Genomic DNA, 23,408 nt, shown 5'->3' with positions numbered 1-23,408 from the left:
CTGTTGTATGGAGTAGAGGCTTGGACACTAAAACAGTTGACCACAAAAAACATCGAAGCTTTCGAGATGTGGTGCTATAGGCGCATTCTCAGAATATCATGGATGGACCGCGTCACTAACACGCAAGTACTCCAAACTTTAGACAAAAGATGCGAAATTCTAAATGAGATAAAAACTAGAAAGATGGAATACTTGGGGCACATTGTGAGAGGTGAAAAGTACGAACTTTTAAGAAATATCATGCAGGGCAAAATTAAGGGCAAAAGAAGTGTGGGAAGAAGAAAAATATCGTGGCTTCGTAATCTACGTGAATGGTTCGGGTGTAGTTCGATTGAACTTTTTAGGCGCGCTGTTAACAAAGTCGCAGTGGCCATGATGATTTCCAATCTCCGCTAGGAGTGGCACGAGAAGAAGAAGATACATTACCACCCATCTATGTTTATACATTGATCACCGGTTTTTCTAATTTTCAATAACTTTACTTCTGTAGATTGACACTTTACTGCGCCATATTTTAAATTATTTTTAACACTGAAATTTCTAGAAAATACAATGTGATTAGAACTTGATTAGAACATAATACTTGAATTTTGAGAAATGGAACAAAGGGATTCAAACCAATATATAAAATGTACTATAACCATCGAACGAGCCATTAGAAACGGCGACGGCAATGTGTAACAATATAACTACCCTCTAAAAGTTGGGAGCCAATGTATAACAATAAAACTCACAACTTTCTTTGGGAGCCAATTGTTAAGGCTCAGTCTAGCTCAGTCTCTTAGGTGTAAGAACGTCTTAAATCTTAAATGTTAATCTGAAAAATAAGTTTGGTTGGGACAAATAAACCAAGATAATAACTTATCATATTTATCATAATTAAGCACTTCCATTCTGCTCCGCATTTCCTCTGTTCTTATTCTATCCGCTCTGATGATTTGTAGACATCTCATAAATTCCAGTTCAGCTGTTCTTATTTTATTTCGTATTGATGTTGTTATTGACCATACTTCCGCTCCGTATCGGGTAATATTCATTACTATGCTGTGAAAAATACTTTTTTGTTTGTTCTCTTTGGTTAGAGTATTGTTCCATATCACTCCATGGAGTGCTTTCGTAGCTTGTTTTCCCCGTGCTATTTTCATTACTATATCTTTCATACAAGTACCATATCCGCTTATCATTGACCCTGACAAATTGCTATTTGTCGAAGGATATTAAATTATTTATTGTAGTTAGACTGAGGCACTAGAATGGCGTCTAGACGATGAATGTAACTATGGAAAGCTGGATATTTATGTGAAATTAGATGATCAGTCAGTGAAAGGGTATTAGATGATCAGTCTGTTTCCTATAGATACTGCAGTCGAAGTGGTCATTTAATCTAGTAATGGTGAGATCTTCTTCTTCTTCTAGTGCCGTCTCCACTAATGAAGGTTGGCTATAACCATTGCAAATTCATTTCTATCTTCTACTTTTCTTAAGAGCGTATGTGTGTTTAACCCGATCAAGTCGCAAATGTTTTTCAGCCAGGATATTTGCCGTCTACCAGGACCCCTTATTCCTTCGATTTTACCCTTAATAATCAGCTGCAACAACTCGTACTTATCATTTCTAAGTATGTGCCCCAAATATTCTGTCTTTCGCCTTTTAATGGTGGTCAAAAGTTCTCTGTCTCTTCCCATTCTGTGCAACACCATTTCGTTCGTAATATAATCGGTCCATGGCATCTTCAAAATTCTTCTAAAAAGCCACATCTCAAAAGCTTCCAGTTTTCTCATTAAGTCAACATTAACAGTCCAGGCTTCGACACCATAAAGAAGAATAGAGTGGATATAACATTTTACCATCCGATGTCGGATTTGCAGATTGAGCCTTTGGTTACTCAGAAATTTCCTTATCTTCAAAAAGGCTGCTCGTGATTGCTCTATTCTTAAGCGAATTTCTGATTTCGGATTCGGATCTTCCGCAATCCGGACTCCTTAGTATTTCATTTTGTCCACTTGCTCAATATCTTAATTTTTTATCTGGATCCTTGTAATGACTTTGCCTCTTTTACTGATAACCATGTTTTTTGTCTTCTTTATGTTTATTGTTAAACCAAACTGTTCCCCAGTATCACAAATTGTGTTTAGTAACGTCTGCAGGTCTGTCTCATTTTCAGCGATAATGACTGTATCGTCTGCATAACGGATGTTATTTATATTTTCACCATTTATCTTGATCCCTTATGTACAGTTTTCAAGTGCTTGCGTAGATAACTCTTGGGAATATGTATTAAATAGTAATGGTGAAAGTACACAGCCCTGTCTCACTCCTCTACTTATCTGTTGCGCATTCGTGCTATTTCCATCTAATGTTACCACAGCCTGTTGGTTCCAATAGAGATTTCCCACTATGTTAATGTCATTTTTGTCGAGTCCTTTTCTCTTTAGACATTTCATGATAATGTTGTGTTTAACTTTGTCGAAAGCTTTCTCATAATCTATAAACGCAACGAAAAGATCTCTTTGTTGGTCTCGACATTTTTGGTCAAGAGTTGTGAAACTATACAGAGCTTCCACTGTTCCGAAGCCGTTACGAAAGCCAAACTGTCTGTTCCTCATATCAGCTTCGCACTTTCTGAATATTCTTGCATGTATAGTGAGATCAACAAAGTTAATTGATTGGGATGATTCTAGTTCCATGGTGAACTTGTGTGTTGAAAATGTGATAGTTGTGGTCGCAGATGTTGTATCTTGTATGTCTAATTCGTCAGAGAATCGGTTGAGTAGAAAGATGTTATATTTCCAAAATATGTAGTTAGTAGTTTCTTTGTCATAATAACCATTTCCTAATAGCTCTTCGTTTGTTTCAGATATATTATTCAAAGGCTGCATCATGATCAAAAATTGGACCTATAATATAAAATAGAAGATATAAGTTTATGTATTAGGTAAGTACTCCAGTTAAATTTCCTTACACATCGTTTATTATACTTTGTGTATTAATATTGATGTTTGTTCAATTTCAATATTTTTAATTAGCCACGTTTACTAATCGTGAATTTTTCTAAAATTGTAAGATTAACTGTGGCATAAAAGGGACAAAAAATTAGAGAGGAGGACGTATACTTCTAAGAGAAATACAATATGCAATTCAAATACGTCTTTTATTAACAATAACATCAAAATATCACAACAGATCAGAACATTGTAACAGCTCCCCTTATATTTGAATAAGTAATATGTAGCCCTTAGTGGGGCTAAAGTGTGGCCCCTAAAAGACAGATCAGAGAAAATGCTTAGAGCAACAGAAATGGACTTCTGGCGCCGCTCGGCGGGAATCTCCAGACGCGACAGAATAACAAACGAGAGAGTCCGAGAAATCATGGGGGTTACACATAATATTGTTGATGACATCAAAACGACACAACTCAGATGGTACGGACACGTAAGGAGAATGCCGGAGAATAGAATACCAAGACAAATTCTTGAATGGCAACCAAGAGGTAGGCGAAGACCAGGAAGGCCTAGAAGAAGTTGGAGAGAAGGAGTTGATAAAGAAATCAGAGAAAGAGAACTGGAAGACGATCTATGGAACGATAGAATGAGATGGAGATTGGAAATCGGAAGACGTCGAAGAACGTTGTAAACCGAAATTATATATATATATATATATATATATATATATATATATATATATATATATATATATATATATATATATATATATATATATATATATGTAGCCCTTTACAGTGAGGCAGCTGTAATAACAGACTTATTCAGATTGCGTATTTAACAAATTAAATTTGTTTAACACCAATTACCGGGATCCTTAGTTCTTTCTATCAGCAGCAGCGTTTCACGATTGAAAAACAGAAAAATTCAATTTTAAGCAGCTCAACACACAGTAGAATAATATTGTTAATTATTAATGTTGTAATTAATTAATAATGTTGTTAATTACAGTTTTTTTGATAAAACAAATAATTTTTGAGTTATTAGCACAAAATTGATTAAATACACTTTTTTTTCGATATAAGACTAACACTTTAGATAGCGAATGAATCGAAAACTGTTAAATTTATCAAAAAAGTATCGAACATTTTTTGCTTAAAATTAATTTTTCTACCAATTTTTGTGGTCAAAATATAATAAAACATTTCCACCCCAGACATGGGGTGGCAACTATACCCATGGTAAAAAAGCCTTTCATCATTATATAGATTTTGATCCTTGGACTATCCACTACTTAAATTTTCAAGTAAATCGATCTTTTCCGTAAAAAATGCCAGGTGAAAACCTTCGTTTCCTGGACTGTTTGGAATTACATAAAGAACCAGTTAGACTTAAGGAGACATCGACACCAATGGTCACCAAAATAGCAAACAAGAAAGTTTCTGAGGGAAAAACTTTTAAACAATACAGAAAGATAAAGCAGTTGGACAAGATAACATCCACATAACAGCTTGTATACATCTTGGCATTGTGGTAATTAAATTTTGGATATGAAGTTGGTCTAATTCTGATAGTTGGTAACTAAAGAGTTACATTAAGCTCAAGCAAGTTGTTTGGGCGGTATAGCCGAACTTGATTTCATCTTTCCAGTGTATCCCATAGATGTTTAACTGGATTCCTGGTAGCTGGAAGCTGTCCAATTCATACGGACAATCTTGACGTCTTGTAAGTATTAATTGACGATTCTAGCATAGAATATAAAATACCATATGCTCATCTAAAATGAGTGTTATATACATATGTAACATATAGGTTGTATATGCTCCTATCATATATCCTCCACACATAAGATCTAAGTCAGTACGGGCATCGGACTTATACCAGCCCAAACCATAACTGATTCTCCTCGATAGATTATTCTGTCGAGAATATTTCATTGGGCAAATCGCTCTTTCTTCTTCGGATTCTTTCGCGACCCTCTGGTGACCTTAAGTAAAATCTGGACTCATCCGAGAACAAAATATTACTCCAATCTGCGTAATTCCAATTTTCGTGTTCCCTTACAAAAGCAAGTCGAGCTCTGCGGTGTTCCACGGAGAGCTGTTGGCATAGTGCTGATCTTCTGGATAATAAATTCGCTTTATGAAGTCTTCAACCAACTATCCACCTACTTATATCTATATTTCGGACTTCGTTCAGGCGATTTGCCAGCTCAATTGAAGTTAGATGTCTAATTCTTAAACACGAAGAAACCGATCATTGCTTGCGGGTGTTGCTCTCCTACGGCCTGATATTGACCTTCTAGTGTAGTTGCCGTTTTGATTGAACCGCTGAATGACCCTTTGAACAGCACAACGACCTATACCTAGAACCTGGACGGCATACTATTGGCTACAACCATCTTGCACTAACTAAAGCCACGACTTTTGCAGCATCCGTTGGTAATAATGTTATTTTAATACAATTAAAAACTTCTGAACTCAAAACTTTTTAATGCCTAATTATCAATACGATAACTAATTAATTTCTTGCCATTTATCCAAACTAAATTTTTGATAAGAACATAAATTTCTATTATTTATAAAAAATTTCATAAAAAATGTAAAAATAATGTATAGAAATTAATAACTGTATTTACACGAGGGTTTCTCTGAATTTATATACAGTATGATGCAAATGTATGGAATAAATTCATTATTTCAGAAACAGACGACTTTTAAAAAAATCTTAAAACACGTCAATTTTAATTTTTGAATGGCCATCAACTGCTATATATGTCTTAGACATTACGTGATCATTGTCGGCGTAATGACGTAATCGACGATTTTTTTAAATACAAACCGAGATCACGCGACAGCTCATTTGAAATGTCTCCTTATTTATTTCTACAGGGTTAACCAAAACTGTTGGTTTATTAATACAATTAACTTACAATAAATGTTTACTTAAATACAATTAAATTACAACAAATGTTCAAATTGACTACCTTCAGCAATAATACAATGTGAAAGACGGGCAATAAATTCTTTCCTAACGTTTTCGATGACTTCAGGTGTTATTTGTGCAATTTCCGTTCTGATGCGCTCCTTCAACTATTCTACATTATTCGGTCGATTTTGATACACTCTGCTCTTTAAATGTACCCACAAAAAAAAGTCTAACGGAGTCAAATCTGGAGACCTTGTTGACAATTCGATGGGTCCCCTTCTACCTATCCACCTACCTGGGAAAACGTTATTAAGGTAATTTCGTACCTCAACGCCGTAGTGTGGGGGAGCCCCGTCATGTTGGTACCACAAATTATTTCTATTTGGAAATAGCTGATTCAGCTGTGGCAACAGTTAATTCTGAAGAAATTCTAGATAACGAAAAGCAGTTAAGTTTTCCTCAAAAAAAATATGGCCCAACAATTAGATTGTGTATAATGCTGACCCAAACATTCACCTTCTCGGGATATTGTCCTTTACTCTTCCATCCAATGAGCATTTTCACTTGGCCCAGTATCGATATGTCTGGCGATTTACGTGACCGTTCAGCATAAAAGACGCTTCATCAGATAAAAAGTACCTTTTGTATGAAACCCTGATCGCTGTTAAATTTTTCCATAATGGTTTCGCAGAATTCGATTCTTCTATCAAACCATCTTCTAATAGCTCCTGGACCAGATGTACTTTGTATGAATGCCACTTCTCTTTTTTAGCACTATTACAACAGTTTATTGGTGGACATTATTATCTAGTGCGACCTGCCTAGAACTGGTATGGAGATTGTCTTGAAACGCCAGTACAACGTCCAGTTTCTTGGCTTCGGATATTGATTTTCTATTACTTCTGGGAAGATCTTTGACATGGCCCGTTTCTCTAATATTTTTTTCAATTTTACTCACTGTTGATTGAGTAATTGGTTCGCGATTGGGGTATTTAGCATTAAATAAATTACGAACTTCTGCTTGAGTCCTCACTCTATTTCCATAACCAATCATGATTAAAATCTCGATTCGTTCTGTTTCTGTCAATTTCATATTTGTAAATGCTGTTTTGTAATGTCGGCAAAAAACTGGAAGAGTAAAAGTTTGACGTCTATTATTTGACAGATTCATAGATCATTGACAAATAAAGACGAGTCAATGACAATATTGATTTAAATATTTTTGAACAATAACTTGGAATACTTACTACAATAATTAATTTCAGATTATAATGTAGCATTGTTTGTTATCAATGTATTTTTTTTTCGGAACCAGCAAAAAACAATATTTTGTTTTATTCCCAGTGGCGCTCCTTAGTGTATTTTAGTTCAGTGAATGAATATTTATTGTAATTCCATGTTACTTGACAAAGTTCATAATTTTAGTGATCCCTGTAGAAATAAATATTCAAGTGATTACATCGTTGCAATGACGATAAGGAGACCTTTCAAATGAGCTGTCGCGTACCCTCGGTTTGTATTTAAAAAAATCGTCAATTACGTCATTACGCCGAAACTGATGACGTAATGTCCAACACATATATGTCAGTTGATGGTCATTCAAAAATTGTTTTAAAATTTTTTTTAAAAGTCGTCTGTTTCTGAAATAATGAATTTATTCCATACATTTGCATCATACTGTATGCCGTATAACAACTAGTAAGTTTTAAAACTTACAATAAATGGAAAATAAGTCATGGGTCAAATCTTTTGCACCTAAGTGTATTTTATGATTTGAAATTGGAATTTTTAAGCCCTAAAGCTTTAAAAACTGTGGAGCTAAATATATAATAAAAGATTTTACAAGTTTTTTTATTATTATAAGAAGAACTAAAATATGAATCTTTCAATAAACGTCAACAATCTGCTGTATAGACAAAAAACTGAAAATTTGTGAGTCAGATTTGGCTTAAGAAGTATATATAATTATACTATTTTATCGCAACATTCATGAGAATTAAATATAAAGATTCTTAAACCCACACTGATTTATTTTTATTACAATATGACTACACCAGCATATACATACAGCAGATTTAATTAAACTTCAACTTTGAACGTTCACATATTGAGCGTTCTAGACGGAAGCACGTAATACTATTTTATATTGATATCTAATACTTTGTATTAGAGTTCGTGAACATATCTAGCCAATACTTTCCCCCATGGGTCTAAGCTGGAAAAGAGGTCAACGTTCAAAAGTTTCCAATCCTCCCGGAAAGAGTATCCACTTGATAAGTTCAAATATGTACAGACATTTTTAATAAATGCATAGTCGAGCATTTAAACTTTTCGGTAAGGTTATTAAAATTATTAAGAAAAGAATTAAAATCAAAGGACGTAAATATAACATATATGTATATAATTAAAAAGTTAAATAAAATCCACTAAATTCTCTAAAATCATTTGATACATATTGTTCTATCCTAAAGTGTAAAATAAAATATTAATTTATAAAGTTAATAAATGTTCTTTTAAGTGATTGACTGAGTTATATTACTGTTTTTAAGATAAATTTAATTATTAAGTTTAATTAAAGTTCAGAAAGCTAATTTACGTGACACTTGTGTCGATTATCATGATTAAAGAACCTTACGATATACTATACTTATCATTTTGCTACTAGGCTCGGGAATGTACAAAGCCGATGATTTGCCTGCACATGAACATGCTACGTACAGTGTACAATGGTATAAATAACTATTTGAATTTACAAACACTCAATGTGATTTTTTTATCGTCATGGTAAATGCAAGACGAATCGGATATTGAATTCTTTTAAATTCGATTGGCATCATTGGAATTTTTGAAATGAGAACTCATTATTTTCTCATCCTTTGGATGGTTCAGATTGCCAAGCATGCTGACGAACAAGTCAATTTTTGGTTGTAAATTGTGCTGTGGTAGGCAGGCACATCCAGTGAGTTTAAGCATTTGGTGGAGTAGTTCGTTAATTCGTCTTTACTAACTAACGATTTGATGTCGAATTATGTTTATGTTATCTACATCCTTGTTCTTTGCTGTTGCAATTGCTCGTTCACTCAACCAATTGTGAATATTGTGGTTAGCAATGATGTTAGGGAATACTTTATTAATAAGCTCCTCCTTTGTTGGGACGAAATTGCAAAAATTCGGCAGAAAAGAAATCAATCAATGTTCGATTTGAAAAGAATACAGTCATTAGCGATAACTAGCAATTGCTTACAGAACCCTTCGGCAGACAGATTCTTTAGCAGTACAACGCGCATATTTGTCGTCAGCTCAAGTTTCTTTACATTGCGCCACAGAGTACCATTTCTCTGTTTCGGAGAGTCTAATAATTTTATGGGGGCTGTAAAGTGATAAGTTCGTAAACGTGCAACTTATAATCGGACAGTTAATGTTGATGTGGCTAAAAGATTTTTCAGGTAGTGTTAGTACTTGAAGCGACCATAAAATCTTAAGCCTTGCTCATTTGCATTTTATGTTATATTATATTCTAAGTTTGTTGGATAATAATATTATTTTTATAAATTCTTTTACAAAATTGAGACAAGAAGATATCGGTATTTAAACTTTTTGTGATTTAGACAGTCCTGCCTAAACACCGGTATAATCTTCTGTCATAAAAACTGTGCTCTTATGCATTTATAAATCGAGTATAGTTTTAATTTATTATTGATAATTTTCAATTTTTGCTCGCTTGTAAAATTTGAAATTGGATCTTTACTGAATTGTTATTCTTGGGTCCTCAATTTTCTTCCCTAACAAAATATAGAAGCCTGTATCCCTTCCGTAGTATATTGCCCAAATATGTACTTTTTTGTAGTGTTAAATATTGTTTTTTTTTATAATAATGCGTATTGATATTTATATTTTCCCCCTATTATTTGTAGAATATTGAACACATCGACGCTGTCGCATGTTTGTTGGAGGCAGCCACTGTCATTAACAAATGCAGCGTCTAGTAAGCTTACAAAATTCGAAATGACTGATCAAAACCGTAACGATATCTATTCATCCATGTTCCGTGTCACTGGCTGCAGACGTGTATCCCACACATTAAACAAGAATTGTGTCAAACGAATTAATATCCATTGGCATGGACATCAGGCGTGAAAGGGTTAATAAAAAATTGAGTGAATCAATTGTTCTCTTTTAAATACAATTTCTCTGAAACCTTCCGACCGAAACCAATACAACGTGACAGAAAATATAAGTAAACAAACGTTTTTATACCAAATATTGATTGGACGTCGGATTAACCGTATTGTGTAAGTTTGATAAGCAAGTAATAATAATACGCAAAATGTACAGTACTGGGGCAAGGAAATATCATTATCCTGTGCTATATATACCTATATACTTAAATTTATATACATATATATATATATATATATATATATATATATATATATATATATATATATATATATATATATATATATATATGTTAGTTTTGATATTTCCGCGGGAGCTGTATGTTATATCAATGGTATTCCGGGTTTGACTCCGCGTTAAATGTTGTTGGTTTTGATAAAAACCATTTTGACGACGTTTCGGCAAGATCTCACTTGCCATTTTCAAGTCTCTCTGGATGGTCTGCTTCTTGTCGAGGTTCGAGTGGAAGTGACGCTACGGGTGTTAGGCAGCTGGCTTTTGTAGTTACTGCGTGTTGCGCGCGCTCTTGTAATAGGTCCGGTGCGCAGGTCAGTGGGTCGATTCCGTTCTTGCGTTATTCTTCGGGATAATTGTTTTCCATGTTTTTGGCAATCTTTGGGCATCGTCTCGAGAATTTAAATTATTTTCTTGTTTTTCTATTTCTATTGCTTCTCTGATAATTCGTTTTCTCTTGTTTTCGACATTCGCTAACATTACCGTATGTTTGAGGTCAATTTTGTGTCCTGTAGCTAAAGAATGCTGGGCTAGGGATGACGTCTTTTCTTTTCGTTCGATGGCATTGCGATGTTCTTCTTGTCTTACTTGGATCCTTCTATTTGTCTGTCCAATATAGGCTCTATCGCATTCTCCACAGGGAATTTTGTATACTCCTTGGTTTTCTAGGGGAATCTTTGTCTTGGCAGATGGTAATATGTTTGCGATTTTTCTGTCGGTGTTGAAGACAGTCTCTATTTTGTGTTTTCTCAGGACCCTGCTTATCTTCTCTGTTGTGCCTTTAATATACGGTAGAGTGGTTTTGGCAATCGGTTTTTCGTCTTCTTTTATTTCTTTTGTTGTTTTTTGTGGTCTTCGTGCCTTTTCGATTCTGTGTGTGGAAAAGCCGTTGTTTTTTAACGCTTTTGTAACTTTCTGCATTTCTTCTATATATATATATATATAACTCATAATACTGAAAACTAAATACAGTATCCAGCAAGACCACTTCTCTCATTAAATATTGTATGTCTAACACTTATTTTATCTTTCAAAATCAATTCTACAGACAAATAAATGGTGACCCAATGGGCTTTCCACTATCTCCAGTAATTGCCAATATTTTTATCTAAGACTTCGAGACCCGAGCTCTATCCACATAAGCACATTACTCAAATCCACATGTTGCCTACGATATGTTGACCATACATTCGTCATTTGCCCCTACGGCAGGGATGCTTTGGTGTCTTTTCAAACCCATCTGAATCGTATACATCCTAGTATCCAGTTCACGATGGAGGTGGAAACTGATGTATCCTTACCGTTTCTCTACGTTATCATAAAGAAAAACTAATCCCAAGGTTAGCATCACTTTGTTTGTAAAGTGATCGAAAAACCCACACATACCAATCGTTACTTGATTGAATTCAGTATTAATACCCTTGTCTAAAGATCAATGCGCCTTTGCGATGATGGAAGTAAACACGCTGAGCTCTCTAGTTTAAAACAAACCCTCATCCAAAACGATTACCGCGAGAGTCACATCAATAGGAGCATCCACAGACATCAATTTCCCACTTAATCTCAACCCCAAGTCTCAGACCCTCATTATACAAAAGTTTTTCTTCGTTACATCAAAAGTGTCACTGACAAAATCGACAAAATTCTTCAATCAAGAGGAATAAAGACAATATTTACCCCCCAACAAAAACTTTCATCTCTTGTCCGATCAATCAAAGACAAGATTCCAAATACACTACACGGAGTTCATGAAATTCCTTGTGCAGTCTGCTCCCGATTTTATATAGGCCAAACAAATCGTAGAACACGAAAGAGGATTTATGAACATTCCATTTCTGTTCACAATTCCGATTCAATTTCAGCTCTAGGTCAACACCATCTTCATAGAGGTCACAACATTGATTTTGAAAACTCCAGAACCATAGCTCCCATCGGCTTCTATAAACCAAGATTTATCCGGGAAGCCATAGAAATTGAAAACAGGTCAAATTGTCTCAATACAACAGATGACGACATCCGGTTACCTTCGACTTGGAGACTCTTATAAACAAAATATCGTCATCTCGATCCTCTAATCAAAATCCCGCCATCAGAAATGTTCTCGCTTACCCCCGCGCCAACCCCCACGCCAACCTCCACGCAAACCACGTGAACCGTCTGCTGTTCCCGCTAGCAGTAATACATTGATTAGTGATCAGCGTAGTAGTGTCTGGGGCTTCGGTCGACTGAGACCTCGGAAGCCCTAAAGAAGACATCAAAGAGAATGTCGAAAGTGCAGCAAGCGCAGTGATAATCGACGCGGTTCAACCCGGAATCCTTCCGCTTTTGAGTCGGTATCAATAGAGTGTTATAACGGTTATTTCAGCACCCCTGTCCCATCAGTCAACTCGGACTGATACAAATTGAAACTCGGAAGGTCCAACTAATGTATCCAGAATATTTCCTACTTAAGTTAGCTTACAGATGTTTCTTCTACTTGGCGCTAGACATGTTCAATTAAATACAGATCAAGCGATCGTGGTGCCCAAGGTAAATGGCTGATGTAATGTTGATCCATGAAGGCTAACGATTCTTTGGCGCCATTATGCGGTCTGGCATTGTCCTGCTAAAAAATTGGGTTTTGGATGGTGTTTAAGTATGGAATAAAGTGAGACTACTTCCTAAATATGAAATTGTCCATGTTGTACAATTCGTCCAATTGTACGAATGTGGAGAGCTTTGAAGAAAATCAATTATCTGATACAGAAGAAAATTATCAAGAAATTAATTTAAATGATATGATTATTTGGTAATCATCTTTTTTTAATTAATAAAAAAAAATTGTGTTTATATTCAAGAAATCATATTTTATCTCTTATTTGATACAACACTTTGATAAAAATCTTCAATAACAAATTAACATAAAACTTCAGGAGACGAGGTCCATCCTGGGCACCAGATACCTTGGAGACAATCGCCCTCATATTCGTGTTCAGTAAACCCAAAAAAATCCCAAGTAATGACTTTTGACTGATATTGAATAAAAATGACATAAAACTCCTTATCATCATGTTGAACGATCTCGAAAACCCCTGATTAACAAAATTTAACTCACCTCTGTGGATATTTTCCGAGTTCCAAATTTTTCATTTTCTATGCACTTTGGAAATGCATTTTCCTTATGCACCAAATGTAATTTTCATTTTACCTCAATGAATTTTGTTTATAAACTCGGTACTTCATTTAGTGCTTCGCTACCTTACTTATAAGGATAGAATATATGTGGTTCGTGGAATAATTTGTTCGATATTAAAGGGTTTGTAAGATGGACCAATTTTTGATCATTTGCTTAAAAAGAAATATGGGATATTGCCATATGGGCATAATGCTCTTTCGCTCAGGTAGCTCAGCTCAACCTCACAGACCCCCACGTATGAACGAAATAGACACGCGCATAGCGTGATATTCTGGTTCCGCAACAGAAAATTTCCAAGTATGATCTTAAACAACATAGCTCAATGAAACCGATTATTGAATTTAAATTCTCAGACAATTAATTAATGAACCGTAATACTTGGTTGTAGTTTTTTATTTTTCGCTTACTCTGTGGCGTACAAAACCGAATCTATATAAAAAAAGTTACAAAATGTACCACATATATATATCAGACGTACACCCGGAAAGAAAAGTACTATACGGTGACAGTATGGGAATGGCTCGCGGCTAGAAAAAACAGTGAAGATGGTCGTGCGGTCCACAAAACAAAAAAAAATCCGAATTTATATCAGGGGCGCTAGATAAATTGGCCCACAGCCTTCCCTACCTTACTATTCAATAAACCACCAACTTACCAATAGGTTTACTACTAAAATATTAAGTACAGTATACAACCTGAATAAATAAAAAAAAAATGAAATTGTCTGAGATTATAATTTAGTCAATTTTAATAAACAGATTCCCAAGATAGTTGAAAACAAATACATATTACAATATTATTTAACTTTACCATAGGCTTCATAAAAAGAATATAAAAATGCGGTTTCTACTTGCCTAACAAAAATTCATAAGTTATTTCTATTTAACTGTACAAAATAAAAGGTAAGACGTATCAAAAGTACCGGACGCTAAGGGGTGTGTGGTTCAATACCAACCAAAAAAAATAATTAACCTAAATAGGACACCACGAGAGCTCAAGTGGGTGCGCAGAAAATAATATAAAAAAAATAAATCTCAAATATTTAACCCCCCCTTAGACGCAGTTTACAAAATTATAATAGGTATGTGTAGATGTTTAATTAATAAAATGAACCGCAAATAAATAATCTTTAAAAACTGTAAAGTATTTGTAAATATTAAAATAAAAACAAACACTCACCCTTCTTAGCCAGATTAGGGGTTTGAAATATCCCAAATTGGACCGAAACGTAGTCGGCTATTTGGACTCGTGATTAAGGCTAATTCTTGATCTAAATGCGACTCCGGTATTCACGTGTACTGTAGATCCGCTTTTTTAGCGAAATTGTGGTTATTCCCAAAAAAACCCTTCCACGAAGGCATCAAATCCCCTTGAATATCCACACGGTTCGTACTAGTCCAGATCCCACATGGAACAGCAGCAACAAAAAAACAAAATGCTGTTTTTAATCTATCCCGAACTTTTCAGTACCACGGTCAAACCTAGAATCACCCCCTTTCCGTCGTCTTTCCGAACACTTGACAACTTGACACACGGAGGTCACTGAATAATACCGAGATTCAAAATACTTATCAGTTTTCTCAGGATTCGAAAAAAAATGAATGCATTTAAAAAGCATTGGCCCGAAATTTTGCGCCTACGCTCTTTTTATATAACAACTAAAAAAACCTACCAATTGTTTATAAGTGTGAATTCCACCAGTGGACACCTTACTTATAAAGACACCATTATTTGTTGTAGTGAACTGAGTAAGCTAGAAAAAATATAAAGCGAAACGAATTCTATTAAATGAATGAAGTAGCTGACTTCTTTTATTTGCCAACATAAATGACTATTGATTAAACCTGTGAATTTATCTGTTGTGTTAGGATTTCCAAGGTTTCAGCTTCTGATCTAGCAGATGACTAAAGCACAATGTTCATTTTTCACTTAATAATATTCACAAAGATACATTTTGTCTGTTGCAATTTTTACGTTAATTATTAATACAAAAATTTTAAGTGACTGTGTTATTGAGTGCACCTAAGTTAAGAGGCTTCATTTTGCTATATTTCAGCAATTAATGAAACTTTGGTACACGTTTAGAAGTAGATTTGATATTTAAAAAACAATAGCACCTGTTTTATTACTCACACAATTCCTTGAAATAAGGGTAATAATAGATTTGTTGCAGACCGACTGTCTTTGAACCGTCGATGTTTTTAATGACTCAGCGGGTGGTTATTCAGTTTACGACGTTGTGAAGGGAATACAGAAGAAACTTTGTTTTGTCTTCTAGTAGACACCCTAGTTGTAATGAATAGAGTATGAATTTGGAAAAGTTACTTTGTATCATTTATTAATGATACAAAATATTTTAGCAAAATAAATGACAATGTTTAATGATTTGTCGATAAGTTTTTATACTACATACACATCTCCAAAAGTCTTCGTTCTCATAGATATTTACCAAAAAATCAAATTCATTTATAATATCCTGTTGTGGATATTATAAATTTGTTTTATTACCGAAATATGTAATAAATACATTATTTTGGTTTCCTATTGCAGCAAAATCACGTAAAACATAATGAAAAATATGATAGCAAATACATAACTTGATTGTCTGATTTGATAGCTCCCTTTTTAGGCGAAGAAACGAAACACTAAACCTACCAATTTTCCGCAGTAAGATGAATCGGTATGCAACTTTTTGCATTCGTTTCAGGAAAGTGTCAGGAATTAAACTCAACAGGACTGAGTTTAATTTTGGTACTCGGGTTTTCGAGGTCGCTAAACACGAATATGATAACGACGATGGCCCTCGAGCTACCTGGTGCCCAGAGTGGACCTCGTTTTGTGGGGTATGTTAATTTCGTTCTATAAATCAGTTGACGGCCATTACTGGGGGGTTTTTGAGATGGTGAACACGAATATGATAACGACGATAGTCCTCGAGGTATCTGGTGCCCAGGGTGGATCTCCTCTTTCGGATTATGGTAATTTCACTCTAAATCAGTTTTTAATTTTGTAACGATAAGACTACCAAAGAGAATTGAAGTACTATTGTAAAAATAGTACCTCAATCAACCATGGGAGCTTATCGTCTATACCTTGCCTAGCTCAGTATCTCAAGGGTGAGTTCGTCTTGTCTTAAACTAGGGATTGAACCTGAGTTCTCAGTTGATAGCAAATAAGACAAATTTTAACCAAACATATTTATTTAAATGAATAAAAAAACAATAATTGACCCTGCCAAAGCTTAACAGTTAATAAGTGTTACTTATTGCTTCGATGGGCTGCTTGTGTGTTCTAGCTGTTGGGTCCTCCAATTAGAAATTGTGGCTTCTGGAGAGCTGCAGTCACACGTGGCTGTATGTCCTGACCAATTGTTGAAATCCAAATATGCCAATAAAACCAATAAAATTTTGATATGTCCAATAAACCAATAAAATGTCCAGTAAACTGTCCAGTAAACCAATAAATTGTCCAGTAAACCAATAAAGTTTTGATACGTCCAATAAACTAAAAGATAAGGAACAACTTGCATTAGAAACACATCAAAAAGAAAGGTTTAACTTCCTTGCCATCTTACAAAATTACACTTAAACAAATAGCGTATGGCAAGGATAAAATGAAATATGAATGTTACTACTTAGTTAAATTCTGTTAAAGAGTCCTAATGCATATATTAGAAAAAAAAATGTGCTTTCGAAAGAAAGTAAGGTTACAAATATTGGAAATGTGGTCAGAATTATAGAATAAATATCACAATGAAAGTACTTACCCCAAGAGAATTTGTAGACCATAAAAATGAGTCTTATAATAATTTTTGCCTTCTTTTATAAATTTCAAAAAGAGGCAAAAAATAATCCCACTACAGAAAAGTTGTTTTGACAGAAAGTGGGAGACTGAATGAAGTTAGCACAGATGTCATAGAATGTTGCTATAGATATCATGAAACTAGCTTGTCAGTCAACACGGAACAGAACAGTCTGCCGAACAAAAGTGAGAGGGCGAATATTTATTCTATGGGACAGAAAGAGAGAAAAAAAATAAAGACAGGGGAAGAAAAGAAAAAACATAGGGCGCCAACTATTTTGTGAAAAATAGTAAAAATTAAACTGAAGATAAAGAAATTAATAAATTAATAAAGAAATTAAAATGAAATAATTATTAAAATATAAATTAATAAAGATGTGACGTCTATAACGTTAAAATTTTTTATTTTAGTTGTTCATTAAGTGGTAAGACCACCTCTCTGGAACGTTGGTTAAGGTTCTAGCCAGAACACGGTTAATCCGGCACTACCCTGGGGTCTTATGACAATTAAAAAAAAGGGGGTGGGGTTAGAGTCAGGAGGAGAGATTATTTTTAAGGGTTAGATTAGGTCCTGGGAATCTAGAAAATCTAGAAATTCAACCGACATGTACACCAGATTTTCTTAGGCAAGCAGATGATTCAATAGAAAGAAGTAGACTATGGCTAGCTAGGCTAGAAATGGGAATACCAAGAAAATTAGTGTGGAGCTAACTCAAATGTGCGTAACAGACTCATAGTCATATACACAGGTAAAGATAGGAAACAGCACATGTCAATTTAGCTTAAGAATATAATATCGTCTGAGCTGACAGGGGGATTTGCGAATCGAGGATCAAAACTATTGTTGGCCTATGCTGATGATATAGATGCAGTCGCTCATTACCGACTCTTAAATATATGCTAGTTACCAAAAATACTAGACCAAGAGTTATGCAAAAGATAACTATTAATTAAGATCTCAGCTGCTAAAAAAAATTTAAATTATGACCAAAGTCAATTATTTGCCCAGTTGTTACATATGGAAATGAAACATGGACTTTACATCAATGGGAAAAAAATAAGCTGCTGGTATTTTAAATGAAGGTTCTCAGACTGATATTTGGACATGAAAGAGATGAATTGCTAATCTGCTGGTTATCTCTTGCTCGGTGGTTCCATTTTTTGAGAGTATGAATCCTAAATATTTGAATTTGTCAGTGCCATAACCAGCAGATTAGCACAGACAAGAACATGTATTAAACAAATGAACGGGGTACTGTGGGATAGACAGATTACCAGAAATACAAAGAAGAGAATTTATAACACCTTGGTACGCAGTATAATTACCTATGGAGCAGAGAATTGGGTAATAAATAAACGAAACAGGTCCAAAATCACAGCAACTGAAATGGAGTTCATGAGAAAAAGCTGCAGAGTGATAAAAATGGATCGCATCAGAAATGAGGAGATAAAACGAAGAATGGCAATAGAACAAGACATACTCAGCTACATCGAAGAAAAACGTTTAATTTGGTATGGGCATGTGAGAAGAACCGATCATACAAGGTGGATAGCAAAGATTTCGGATTGGAGCCCAATAGGAAGGAGGAAAAGAGGTAGACCCCGAATATCATGGAGGGATGAAGTGGACGAGGCTATGGAAAGACGAGACCTTAGAGATGGAGAATGGCAGAACAGAAAGGACTGGAGACGTTGGCTTAAAGAAGGAAGGCGGCGACAGCTGTAAAAATCCTTGTATAGATAGATAGAAATGAATTGACAGGAGAGTAGAGAAGGCGCCGCAATGCTGAATTCTCTATGGTACAGAAAACATCGTCGGACATATAAAAGCTAACCGGATAAGATGAGCAGGTCATGTGGTAAGATCAGGGGAAGGCAGAGTGCTTAAGACAATATTTTTTGACAGACCAGACGGTAGAAGATCCTAGAAAAAGATAGAAGAATGATGTTAAAGCTAATTTGTCTAGGATTGGGGTACAACAATGGGAAATGCATGTAACAAAAAATGTGGGACTGCGAGGTTTAGGACGCCAATGTAATAAAAATGTATAATGTAACACAAGTATCTGGAGTAATGTAACAAAAAACAATTAAATTAAAGCTGGCTAGCAGAATGCGCCGGAGAGTGACTACTTGACACTCAAAACAGGATTCGCCCAATTTACATGCCCTACAGAGACCGTAAAATAAGAAAATGAATTACAAGGATAAACATTATATATATATATATATATATATATATATATATATATATATATATATATATATATATATATATATATATATATATATATATAACTAATGTAAATAAAAGTGATTATAGAAATTGCTCCAAAGTGTGAGTGGGCGCCAGGAAAGTATTAACATATACTTTCCAAGGTATCTTGTAAAGCTGTTTGCTGAAATAAAAAGGGAAACAGGTATTAATTGAAATATTTATTTTTCACCAAAAATTTAATCCCTATCCAAATATATACAGTCTAATTTTTTTTTTCTAACTACCCACCACCAATTATGTACAGTCAACCTAGTTACTTATATACAAAAAAAAATAAATTCCTTGGTTATACACAACTGATCCTTGATGATCTGAATTTACAAATAATAAAATATAAGAAAATTTTAATGATATGACTTAAAAAGGTAATTTACTTGCCTACTAGAGATGTAACTCTGTACTTCGGCTTTCAACTAAATGTTCTAATAAAGTAATGAGGTCACTATCCTGACGGGATAGATGTCCAAAGGTTTAAATATATAATAATAAAATACCAATAAATTACTCTCTGATTAAATGTGTACACATAAAAACGCACAACAGAGTTGAAAGGGAGTATTTAAAAACTCAACCTGTAATTGACAATTAGTCCTTAAACGTTATTTAAAATTATTTTTAAAAAAATGATGGGTCTTTATTATTAGTCTAAGTAGTAGGATTTAAAGTTAAACAAAAAAAATAGTATATAAAGTTTATTAAAATTGATAACAAGACTTAATACAAATTAGCTGTGTTCCACACTCTAAGGTGGTCTTTCCAACTGGTTCCCTGAAGTTATCCGGGAAGTCTTATATGAGACCTGGATCTCTGATGGAACAGCTCAGGAATAAAAATGATGAATTCTTGATTCTGGACTGAACTTCTGAAGTAGGCTAAAATAACATTTGTGTTAGCTTTCCTCCTTACTCTTAATAAAAAGTAGGGAAAAACACAAGGTTTATTAATCTTGAAAGATACGATAAAAAAAGATTTTGTAAATAGTGTGTAATGATTTTGTAAATAGTGTGACCTTCGCATGGTTTGACAATATTTTAAGTAAAATGGATTGATGAAATAGATAATTTTATAAACGAAAACGCATGCTATGGATCTATTTTATAATATAAAAGAACGGTAAAATGGCTGATGGTTTTTATACTTTTTATTGATAATTGAATCCACTTACCGGCTAAGAGTGGCTATAACTAAAATGGTATACACGAAATCAAACTAAAACTTTCTTATCTTCTTCCCAACAAAAATACTTTTCTTAAAACAAATTTAGCACAGCTCTTATCGCCTACTTATTTTAGTTCAACGAACTTCCTTTGTCCAGAGTTGAGACCAGAATGCGCGCTAATTCTTACTTGTTAGTCTGATAAGAAGGTCTGTCTAAAACGGCCGCTGGGTCGCTGTTTAATACCAACTTAGATATTCAAAATTAAGAAATATTAATGGGATATGAATTTAAAAATTTTATTTAAAAATGTTTAAAAGGATTATTGAAGTGACGGACTCGTTACATTCAAGCGCAAGATCGTAGAAGATGGTGGGCTATCGTGGATGCGGCAAAGACTCACCCCGCGTTGTAAAACCAGTCAAGAAGAAGAATTTAGATTAAGTAATGGTTTTTAATATTGAGGTTGGGAGAATAGGACTTGATACAGCGAAAAATATAGTATTGTTTTTCGCATGTAAAGAATTGTCCGTGTGGAGTTGTCTGTCACACATCGGACGCGTCCCCAGGTGGTGGATAGGGGAACGCCCTAACCGGTTTTAGGACCGGCGGGTAGGTGGGAAATAAAATACCACCCGTGAACCAAAACGGACTAAGGTATGGTAACCCTAACAGAAGAGTCCCTGGCCCTCCAGGTTGGAGGTTGGGCATAGGGCTAACAACTCTATCCCGTAAAAAAAACATCGTTACGAGATCTACAGCTAAAGAAACCGGACGGAACTTACGACGACGACCAATGCAACGGAATAAGGACAAAGATTTAAAAATTTACACGTGGAATGTGCGGACACTTTATGAACCTGGAAATCTTAAAAAATTAATAGACATACTAACTCAATATAAAGCACACATTACTGCTGTGCAAGAAGTAAGATGGACTGGCCAAGGAATTATCCAAAAGAGACAATGCGATATATATTACAACTGTCACAAGAATAATCACGAATTCGGGACCGCATTCATTGTTAACAAAGAAGTAAAACATCTTATTATGGACTTCAAACCAATAAGTCCAAGAATATGTTACCTAAGAGTAAGAGGTAAGTTTTTTAACATCAGTCTCATAAATGTACATGCCCCAACCGAAGACAAAGAAGAGGATGTCAAAGATCAATTATATGAGGAAGTAGAGACCATCTACGATAGATGTCCCAGAAACGACATCAAGATCATAATTGGAGATCTTAATGCAAAAATAGGGAAAGAAAATATATATAGTCCATACATCGGAAAATGCAGTGCTCATGACGTCACCAACGACAATGGAAATAGAATAATAGGATTTGCAGCATCCAAGGGCATGGTCGTTGGAAGTACCTACTTCCCCCATAAGAATATCCATAAAGTAACATGGACGTCGCCTGATGGTACAACCAAAAATCAAATAGATCACATCCTAATAGAAACCAGGCACTTCTCTAATCTAATGGATGTACGTACTTATCGTGGAGCTAATATAGATTCAGACCACTTCTTAGTAGGCGCAAAAATAAGAGCAAGAATCTCAAATGCAAAAAAAGAAAAGGGCAAGAAAAGTACTCGCTACAATTTAAAACTCTTGAAAGAACCCCGTGCACTAGAAATTTATCAAAATTACCTTGAACATGAAAGCACAACAGATTAGAATTTAACAGCTAGCGAGCAATGGGATATATGTAGAAGAACAATTAAGGAAGCGGCAAACAACGTCCTAGGACCAGAAGAATCCACTCCACGCAACAGTTGGTTCGACGATGAATGTGAAGATATCACTAGAAGAAAAAATTATGCATATAAACTTATGCAACAAAGAAGAACACGGGATAAGGAGCAAATGTACAAAGATCTTAGGAAGGAGGAAAAACGCATACATCGAAGGAAAAAGCGGACCTTCGAAATCCAGATTATGCAAGAGCTTCAATCATTAAAGGGGCAAAATGAAACTAGAAAGTTCTATAATATCCTAAATAAGACAAGAAAAGAATTTAAACCACGGCTGACGATGTGTAGAGACAAAAATGGACATATAGTCAGTACCGCTGACGCAGTACAAAGCAGATGGGTTGAGCACTTCAAAGAACTACTTGGTACCGAAGTGGAAAATGATGCGTCACCCCAAAAACCAAGAAATAACACTCACGTAGAACCTCCCTCAATATTTGAAGTTAAAGACGCAATCACACGACTCAAAAATAGCAAGTCCCCAGGAGTGGATTGTATCCCCGCAGAGCTCATCAAACATGGAGGTAACAGCATTATGCACCAAATTCACAACATAATAGTCAAAGTCTGGGAAGAAGAACAAATGCCAGAGGAATGGTGCACTGGAATCATATGTCCACTGCACAAAAAGGGAGATTTGCTGGAATGTAAAAATTATAGGGGTATAACTCTTCTGAATACAATGTACAAAATATTCTCCAACACCCTGTACAGCCGTTTAAGTACGTACGTGGAAGAAATCCTTGGTGAGTATCAAAGCGGTTTTAGGCCAGGTAGGTCAACAATTGACCAGATTTTTGTGCTACGTCAAATCTTAGAAAAAACCAATGAATTTAATATTGACACGTTCCATCTCTTTGTGGACTTTAAGTCAGCGTATGATAGCGTCCTAAGAGGTAAATTATACGAAGCCATGAATGAACTTAACATTCCCCATAAATTAATAAGGCTCGT

The 23,408-nt window shown here is 34.8% G+C and overlaps 1 protein-coding gene across 2 annotated transcripts in view; it reads left to right on the top strand.

The window, feature by feature from the left end:
- The window catches only part of LOC140443381 (uncharacterized), a 742,015-nt gene that overhangs the window by 475,206 nt on the left and 243,401 nt on the right, over positions 1-23,408 (top strand). For both annotated transcript variants that reach the window (XM_072534614.1, XM_072534615.1), the window contains exon 4: positions 2,858-2,935. The gene's annotated coding sequence lies outside the window, so the exon portion shown is untranslated. The remainder of the gene's footprint in view (positions 1-2,857; positions 2,936-23,408) is intronic.

The sequence above is a fragment of the Diabrotica undecimpunctata genome, chromosome 6, assembly GCF_040954645.1.
Source record: "Diabrotica undecimpunctata isolate CICGRU chromosome 6, icDiaUnde3, whole genome shotgun sequence".
NCBI lineage: Eukaryota > Metazoa > Arthropoda > Insecta > Coleoptera > Chrysomelidae > Diabrotica > Diabrotica undecimpunctata.
Note: the sequence above shows the minus strand (reverse complement) of the source record. Positions and strands in the feature narration are given on the sequence as shown.